This window comes from Monodon monoceros, unplaced genomic scaffold (genome assembly GCF_005190385.1).
Source record: "Monodon monoceros isolate NGI ecotype Baffin Bay Population unplaced genomic scaffold, NGI_Narwhal_1 Super_Scaffold_3, whole genome shotgun sequence".
Taxonomy (NCBI): domain Eukaryota; kingdom Metazoa; phylum Chordata; class Mammalia; order Artiodactyla; family Monodontidae; genus Monodon; species Monodon monoceros.
This window is the reverse complement of record NW_021703780.1, coordinates 71,909,150-71,918,329: the sequence shown is the minus strand read 5'-3', so window position 1 is coordinate 71,918,329 and position 9,180 is coordinate 71,909,150.

The window sequence follows — 9,180 nt, the reverse complement described above, 5'->3', positions numbered from 1 at the left end:
TCCCATTCACTTCCTGCTAACCAGATCTCCATCCCTTTCCAGGTGGGACCAGGTATGTGATGTTGGTTTTTGCCATTTCCCCTTCAGCAGGATAACCACTTGCCTTGGAAACTCACCTGCGCTTCATGGCTGCGATTGCGTGAGCTGCCTCTGGGGTTTAACTTTTATCTGCAGGATCATCACAGTCATATCTGCTACTTGGTTTTTCTCTGAAAACTCAACAGGTTAAATAAATGACATATGCTTCACCAACATAACTGAGTGCTACATTATCATATTCAAAAAGACTAGGTGAGGATACAGGGAAATGTGTGTGAAAATAAGCAGTGCACAAAATGGTATACATGGTATAATCCTAATTTTATTTTAAAAAATGTAAATATACACAGGCAAAAATTTTGAAGGAAATACACGAAATCATTGATCCTGGTTCTAGGGAGTAGGATGGGAATATTAGTGACTTAACTACTTCCAAATGTTCTTCTGAATTTTCTATATTTTCTAGAATGCATGGATGCTGAATTTATAATCAGAAAAATACGAGTTTTATATTTTACAGAAGAAAGGTAATGCTGAAATTACCCAACACAGATCTCCAGGATTTGGTGCCACTGAAAATCCAAAATTGCCCCTGGCTTACTGGTGTCCTTGGAGGGGTCATTTCTCCTCTCGGGGCTTCTATTTCCTCAACTAAAAACTGAGAGGAATTAATTTTGTCAGTGGTTTTCTCAGAACAATTCCTACACATCTCAAAGTTTTTAATACTATTGTAAATTATATTTTCAAATTTGTATTTTATAAGCTACTGATGGCTATTGAAATGTAGTTCGTATTATATAATAATCTTATATCCAGCAAACTTTTTTAGTTCTAATTTAGTTCTAGGAAGTTTACAGGCTTTCTTGAATTTTCTACGTAAGTAGTTATAGAGTCTGTAAGTAATAACATTTGGTATCTTCCTGTCCAGTCTTTATTTCCTTTTCCTTATTTTACTGCACTGACTAAAATCTCCAGCACAATGTTGAGTAACAATGATGATAGTGACATTTCTATCTTGTTCTTGACTGCTTCTAATATGGCACCATTAAATATGGTGTTTGTTGTAGATTTTTGGTAGATACCCTGTATCAACGTAAGGATGTACTATTCTGCTTTATTATGAATGGGTGTTGAATTTTATCAAATGTGAGATTTTCCCCCCAATGTAATTAATTACACCATGGATTTTACTATATTAAACTCTCCATGCATTCCTTGATGATGTGCTTTTTTTTCCAATATAGTGCTGGATTTCATTTGCTAATAATTTAGAGTTTTTGTGTCCGCATCTATGAATGAGATATGCCTACTATTTTCCTATCTTATTCTCTCTTTGTCTGATTTTGCTATCAAAGTTACATGAGCCTCATAAAATAAGTTAAGGGGGGACTTCCCTGGTGATCCAGTAGTTAAGAATCCGCCTTCCAATGCAGGGGACGTGGGGTTCAATCCCTGGTTGGGGAACTAAGATCCCACATGCTGCAGGGCAGCTAAGCCCATGCACAACTACTGAGCCCGAGTGCTCTAGAGCCCGCGTGCCACAATGAAAGATCCACATACTGCAACAAAGATCCTGCGTGCCGCAACAAAGACCCGAGGCAGCCAAATAAATAAATAAATAATTTTAAAAAAATAAATTAAGGAATCAGTGTCTACTCACTAAAGCAGCTTCTATAAGATTGGGGTTTTTTGGGCTTCCCTGGTGGCGCAGTGGTTGAGAGTCCGCCTGCCAATGCAGGGGACACGGGTTCGTGCCCCGGTCCGGGAAGATCCCACATACTGTGGAGCAGCTGGGCCCGTGAGCAATGGCCGCTGAGCCTGCGCGTCCGGAGCCTGTGCTCCGCAACGGGAGAGACCACAACAGTGAGAGGCCCGCATACCGCAAAAAAAAAAAAAAAAAAAAAAAAGATGGGGGTTTCTCTGTGGTTTGGATTTTCTATAGGATTCTCCTGTAAACCATCTTGGTTTGGGGCTTAGGGGTGGAAAGTGTTTACCCTTATATACCGACCCACAGCTTTCAATCTGACCTTAGGGCCCGGTTCTCCACCTGCATAGCTCTTGTAGGGCCACCAGAAAACTCCTTGTTGCTGAATCGAAAAGACACTCCTCAGAGCTCCTCTCAGGCCTCCCTGCAGTGATGTCACTGACCACACTCTCCTAGGGACAACCTCTTCCCCGAGCCCTGTTCTAGTTTTCCTCCTTCCTCTTAGACTCATAGAGATGCTCCTCCTCTTGCTTTACCCACTCCTTAAGCCCAGGTTTCTGGCCAAGGCCATACTCTCTTCTCCATCTACTCCTCCCTGTGGACTGGCTCAGCCACCTCTGTGGATTCCATTCTTGTCTCTAAGCCCAAAGATTCCCAAAAGATTCCCAAATCCATAACTCCAGACCTACAGATGCTGCATTTCCTAAAGCCCCTACTATGTGCCAGGCACTATGCTGAGTGCTTTTATCCTCTGGATCAGTCCTCTATTGCTGCATCATAAGTTGTCCCAAAATTTAGGGGCTTAAAACAACAAACCTTTCTTTTTTGGCTGCACCACGCAGCTTGCGGGATCTTAGTTCCCCGACAAGGGATTGAACCCAGTCCCAGGCAGTGGAAGTGCCAAGTCCTAACCACTGGACCGCCAGGGAATTCCCAACAAACGTTTCTTTTTGTTGTTTTTTGTTATTTGTTTTTTTTTTTTTGGCTGCACGCGGGCTTTCTCTAGTTGTGGCGAGCAGAGGCTACTCTTTGTTAAGGTGCTCGGGCTTCTCATTGTGGTGGCTTCTCGTTGTGAAGCACGGGCTCTAGGTACACGGGCTTCAGTAGTTGTGGCACACAGGCTTAGTTGCTCCGTAACATGTGGGATCTTCCCGGACCAGGGATCGAACCCGTGTCCCCTGCATTGGCAGGCAGATTCTTAACCACTGCGCCACCAGGGAAGTCCACCAACAAACGTTCTTTTTTTTTTTTTGCGGTACGCGGGCCTCTCACTGTTGTGGCCTCTCCCGTTGCGGAGCACAGGCTCCGGACGCGCAGGCTCAGCGGCCATGGCTCACAGGCCCAGCCGCTCCGTGGCATGTGGGATCTTCCCGGACCGGGGCACGAACCCGTGTCCCCTGCACCGGCAGGCGGACTCTCAACCACTGCACCACCAGGGAAGCCCAAAAAACGTTTCTTATCTCAGTTTCTGAAGGTCAAGACTCTGTAAGCAGATTAGGTAGGGAGCGGATCTTGCAGTCTAGATGTCAGCTGGGGCTGCAGTCAGCTGAAGGCTTGGCTGGGGCAGGAACATTTGCTTCAAGCTCACTCATGTAGTTTTTCGCAGAATGCAGTAGCTCCTCTTCACATGAGCCTCTCCTGACGACCTGGTAGCTGGCGTCCCCCAAAGCAAGTAACCTAACAGAGAAGCCACAATGTCTTTTACAACCCAGCCTTGAAAGTGACATACCCATAGTCTCTTGGTCTCACAGACCAACCCTATTGCAGTGTGGGAGGGTACCACACAAGGACCTGAATACCAGGAGGCGGGGTCACTAGGGGTGACCTTGGAGGCTTCCCACCACACCCTCACAACTATGAAGACGACCCACATCATCCCATGAATACAGGTGAGAAAACGAAGGCAAGGAGAGGTGAAGTCGGTGATCAAGGCCACACAGCCAAGTCTGAGAAGAGAGATTTGAACACAGCTCTCCTTGTCTCCCCTCGGGTTTCTCCTCGTTCACAGTCTGTCCCCCGTGGTCCACCACCATCTTCCTCACCTTCGACATGTGCAAACCTGAACCCTCTCGCCTCACCACCCCCAAGCCTCCCAAGTCCCCAGCTCAGCTCAGCAAGTGGTGCCACCATCCTCCCATCTGTCCAAACCAGAAGCTTTGAGTCATGCCTGCTACTCCCACCCCCTCACATCCCGGTGCCAGATCACCCAGCCCTGCCAAGTCTTCCTCCTCAGTGCAGCCTGGATCCATCTCTCCTTCCCTCTCTCTCCATCTCCACCACCATCGCGCTGGGCCAAGCCACCAAACTGTCCATCCTGGGCATCTGCAGTAGCCCCCTCCTGGCCTCCCTCATTCTCTCTGCTGCCACACTACCCATCCGTCCTCTTCTCTCCACCGTGAGTCACCTTAAAGAACACAAAGCTGGTTGTGTCACCCTCCCTGCTTTAAACTCCTTCAGTGGCTCCCACTGCCTTCAGGATCTGGGCCCTGCCCACTTGTCCAGCCCCCTCCTCTGCACCTCTTCTCTCTTTCAGGACCCCAGCCCCTCTGCCACATTTTGGCATCCGGGACCCGCTGCACATTTTTTCACTTCAGGGCCTCCGTTATGCTGTTCCCTTAGCCTAAAACACGCTTCCCCCAGCCCGGGGCAAGCCTGTCTCCTCGTCCTTCACCATGTTGTCAGAGAGGCCCTTCTGACCTTCCCTGACCTCCCAGCCAGGCTGATGTCCCCCAGCTATAACTTCCACAGTGCCTGTCCTTCCCTCCTCGCCTCACTGCTGCTCAGCTGAACCATGGGCTCCCTGAGAGCAGAAGCTGTGTCTGTCTGGCCCACAACAGCACCCTAGATCTTCACAACGTGCCTGGCACCTAGCACATCCTCAACAACCAGGTGACAGTTCAGTGCCTTCTCTCTGCCCCCTCCCTTTCCCCTTGGACTCCATGCTGCAGCCACTGGACAATGTTCAGTTCCTTAAGTGAAGCATGGTCACCACCAGGTCTTTGCACATGCTGTTCCCTCCACAGGATGCCCTTTCCTCCTGTCCCTCTGTTTACTCAGCTAACTCCTGTATATTCATCAGGAACTAGGATTGCCAGGTTTAGCAAATGAAAACACAGGATGCTCAGTTAAATCTGAATTTCAGATAAACAACAAATAATTGTTTAAGTATAAGTATGTCACAAATATTGCATTAAATACAAGCCGTCCTGTATTTTATCTGGCAACTCTAGCACAAACCAGCACCAATTCCCCCCTCCTTTGGGAGACCTCCCTGGCCTCAACCCCTCCCCATCCCTGGGCTCCCAAACCACCCCCCCTGCTCGCCCCCACTGAGCATAAACACTCACTCCATTTATGACTGTCCATTACCAGCTGGAATGTGACCTTGTTGACAGAGAAGGCTGTGTCTCAGTCTTCACTCAGGGTGTCCTGCTTCACCTGGGACAACCCTGGCCATAACCCTGGGCAGTATGGTTTACTGAGTAGAGAAATGAAAGAGCACCAAAGAGAAAACAGTAAACAAGATAGGAAAAGGAACCAGCAAATGAAACTCGGCCCCCAAAGCAGCATGAATCTCTTGGATGATTACCCACAGCGGGGAGCACCCCTTCCCACCCCACCTCACCTCTGTCACTTAGAGCCCCTCACGCCTCTATCAAAGTCCAAGCAGGTCACCTGGGGGCTAAACCTACACTCAGCCACCTGTGGTCATTCAATTACCTCCCACCACCCCTCCCAAGATGGACACGGATGGTTCCAAGGGACCCCAAGAGGAAAGGGACCTGAAAGCAGCTAATTGCATGGATTATCTGGACCCAAGACTTTGCTGAACTCCTCCCAACTACCCTCCTGGGGTATTCTGAATAGCCAAGTGAATGGCCAGTGGAGAAACCCACTCAACTCAGCCTTTCTTGGTGGTGGGTCCTGTCTCTTTTGTGTGTGTGTCTCTCCCTTTCTCCCCCTCAGTCGCCTTTGGTCATTGTGCCACTGGTTTCACCAGCTGAGGTTCTCTTGGGGCTGGTAAAAGGCTTTCCTTAGCCTTTTACCCACTGGCTGCTGACTGGGAAATACGCTTCTAAACAGTCTCCCCGCTCCACCCCTGGGGACCAGCTCCAGTCCATCTGCACACTTGCCCCAGCCTCTAGGCCAACCGCTGGCGTAAGTGGCCCTTGCTGTCCGCGAGGTTTCCAATGCCTTCCCCATTTCCAGCCATGGAGGTGCTTTGGTAAATTTGATGAGAGCATTTTTCCACTTTATAAGGTTTCTAATTACCTATTATTACTGATTTTCTCTTTAATCAGCTTCCAAAACTCTGCTGGGAGCTACAGAACCAGGGGAAGGAATCTGGTTCTCACCAGTGGTGAGAGGCCCTGTGGTCGTCCTTGGATGTCACCATCCTCTTCACCATTATGACTCTGTAATTAAAGGGATCAGAAGATCTGGCTTCTGTCTTTAGTCCTGTGTGTCTCTTAGTGTGTCATATCTGCGAAGTTCACAGGCCTTGAGAGTCCATAAATGCCAAAAGGGAATAAAGTGCCTGACGATAGCACAGCCAGCTGGCACACAGGAGGCAAGACAACTCCAGATTCTGAGTTCTTATTCTCCCTGACAGCTCAGTGCTCTAAATGCTTGTCAATAACACATTTCAGGCCTTTGTTGTCCTCCTGCCCCATTCCTAATCCAAACCACTTCCTCCGCATGGGTTTGCTAGTTTAGCAAGAGACTTATTCACTTGAAAAGCACAGCTTCTGTCCCCTCTGTCCTGTCCCTCTCAGGCTGAGTCTCTTCTTCCTAATACATCCAAGTCTTCTCTTTCCACACGTCTTCTGCCTGGATGCCCTCTCCCTCCCACAACGCATTGAGGGAGCACCTGTGTACACCACCCCCCCCACCCAAATGCATCACTTTTATAAGGAGTCCTGTGGGACCCTGCCTAAAATACAGCTGTATTCCCTTTAGAAAGCCCCTATGTTTTACACAAGGTGCAAATAACAATATTTGTAAAGCTTCCATAGTGCAAAGCCCCTGTTAATATCCCAGGGGCTTCTGAAATAAAAGGTCTGATTAAAAGGCAGGAACACTATTTTAAACCTACTGAAATGTCCTCAGGTTTCATGATGATGGTGGAGGTTCAGCACCTCAATGGCTAATAGTGGATCCATTGTTATCCTGGCAAAAAACAAGAGCACCGTGTAGAGAAGTAACTATAGTAACAGTGTAAAGAGCCATGTTTTGGGATTCAGAATTCTACACGTGCCACTTATTTCCTGTTACTGACGTCAGGTCCCAGACAGAGCAAAGCACACTGGGTGGGACTCCAGCTGGCTCTCTGGCTCTGTCACTCACCAGCAATGTGGGCCTGGACCCCTCTGCCTCAGTTTCCTCTACTATAAAGTAGAATAAAACAACTCTGTGGCAGGGTTGTTGTGAAAATGAAGTGAGGCAATTAAAGTATGAAAAACTCTGATAATGCAGGGCCTGGCATAAAGTCGGCACACAATAAATTGGTAACTCTTATTATAATAACTAATTGCTATACTGCTGATTTGAAGAGATAAATATAGAATTGAAACTCTGGCAGGCAGTTGCAGAACTGGGCTGAGAGATGGGGTTACTTTTTGAGACTGATGATTTGATTGTTCCACCAAGGTCTCTTAAAACATCTATTTATTTTGGTTGCAAGTTGAATATTGTCCATGTTGATAATTGCAATGAATAATTGCTTCCGCTGACATTCTTATAGCACTTGTGTGAGTAGCTAAATGTATCTTTTTATAATCCTTTCTGTATTAAGACACACAAAACCTGAACACCTAACGTCATGAAACTAAATTGGCAGGGCAATGTGATTATACAAAATAATAAACAGGAAAGTAATAACTTTTTATTACTTGGAAAGAAATGGTGTCCCTACCTTGGCTGATTTTTTCTTCTTTTTAGTAAATTTTGTTACTGGGATATAACATTCATATAGAAATGTGCATAAAGCATAAATGAATGGTTTGATTAGTTTTTCACAAAGTGAACATACCTTGTAACCAACACCCAGATCAAGAAACAGAACATCACCAGGACTCCAGAAGCCCCGTCTTGCCCCCTCCTTGTTGATTATTTCTTTTCTTTCTTCTTTTTCTCCTCCTCCTCCTTCTTCTTTGAGATACAATTTACAAAAGATTCAATGTATCCATTTTAAATACAGAGTTTGATGAATTCTTCTAAATTCATACAGTGTGCAACCATCACCACCATCCAGTTTTAGAATGTTTCTGTCACTCCAGAAAGTTCCCTGGTGCCTGTTCAAGGTCAATCCCCACTTCCATCCCTAGCTCCAGGGAACTCCAACAACAACTACTGTTGTTCCCTCTGTCTCTAGAGTTTTGCCTTTACTAAAATGTTCATATAAAAGCATACACGGGACTTCCCTGGTGGCGCAGTGGTTGAGAGTCTGCCTGCCGATGCAGGGGACACGGGTTCGTGCCCCGGTCCGGGAAGGTCCCGCGTGCCGTGGAGTGGCTGCGCCCGTGAGCCATGGCCGCTGAGCCTGCGCGTCCGGAGCCTGTGCTCCACAACGGGAGAGGCCACAACGGTGAGAGGCCCAAGTATTGCAAAAAAGAAAAGAATAAATAAATAAAAAATAAAAAACATGCACAGGGAAGGAATGGAAGCTGTCAGTCCTTTAAAAAAAAAAAAAAAGAAAAAAAAGCTGGGGATTCCCTGGTGGCGCAGTGGTTGAGAGTCCGTCTACCGATGCCGGGGACGCTGGTTCGTGTCCCGGTCCGGGAGGATCCCACATGCCGCGGAGCAGCTGGGCCTGTGAACCATGGCCGCCGAGCCTGCGCGTCCCGAGCCTGTGCTCCGCAACGGGAGAGGCCACAACGGTGAGAGGCCGGCGTACCGCAAAAAAAAAAAAAAAAAAAGCATACAATAGTAGTCTTTTGTGTCTGACTGGCTTTTTATCATAAATTATGTAGATATGAACATAGTAAGATTAGAGATTCCCAAGTGTGTCACATAAAATAAGCTTAGGTGTCACATAGGCAATTATTTGATATCTTAATTGTGTATTTTTTCTAAGATACATGAAAATAACTAGCACATAAAGCCCCCGATGTCACAGATACTGCTGCGTAGATCTAGAATAGGTTTTAAAATGAATCAATTTAAAGAAACATGTTAGTAACAACATAGTGCATAGGTAATGTGAAAATTCTAAGGGTGTATGCAGCAAATGTTGAAGCCAGTTAAACGGTGACCTAGATTGAAAAAGAGAAATCATTTCTCTGAGCCCTGAAAATCTCTGCATATCAATCAATATGCAGCCTTTTAAAAATAATGTTCAGAATTTTAAGGCTATTCAGGTGTTTTATTGACCATTTCTACACTTTTTTATTGAGTGCCTTCTACATGTCAGGTGCTAGATAAATGTTCATTTAGAG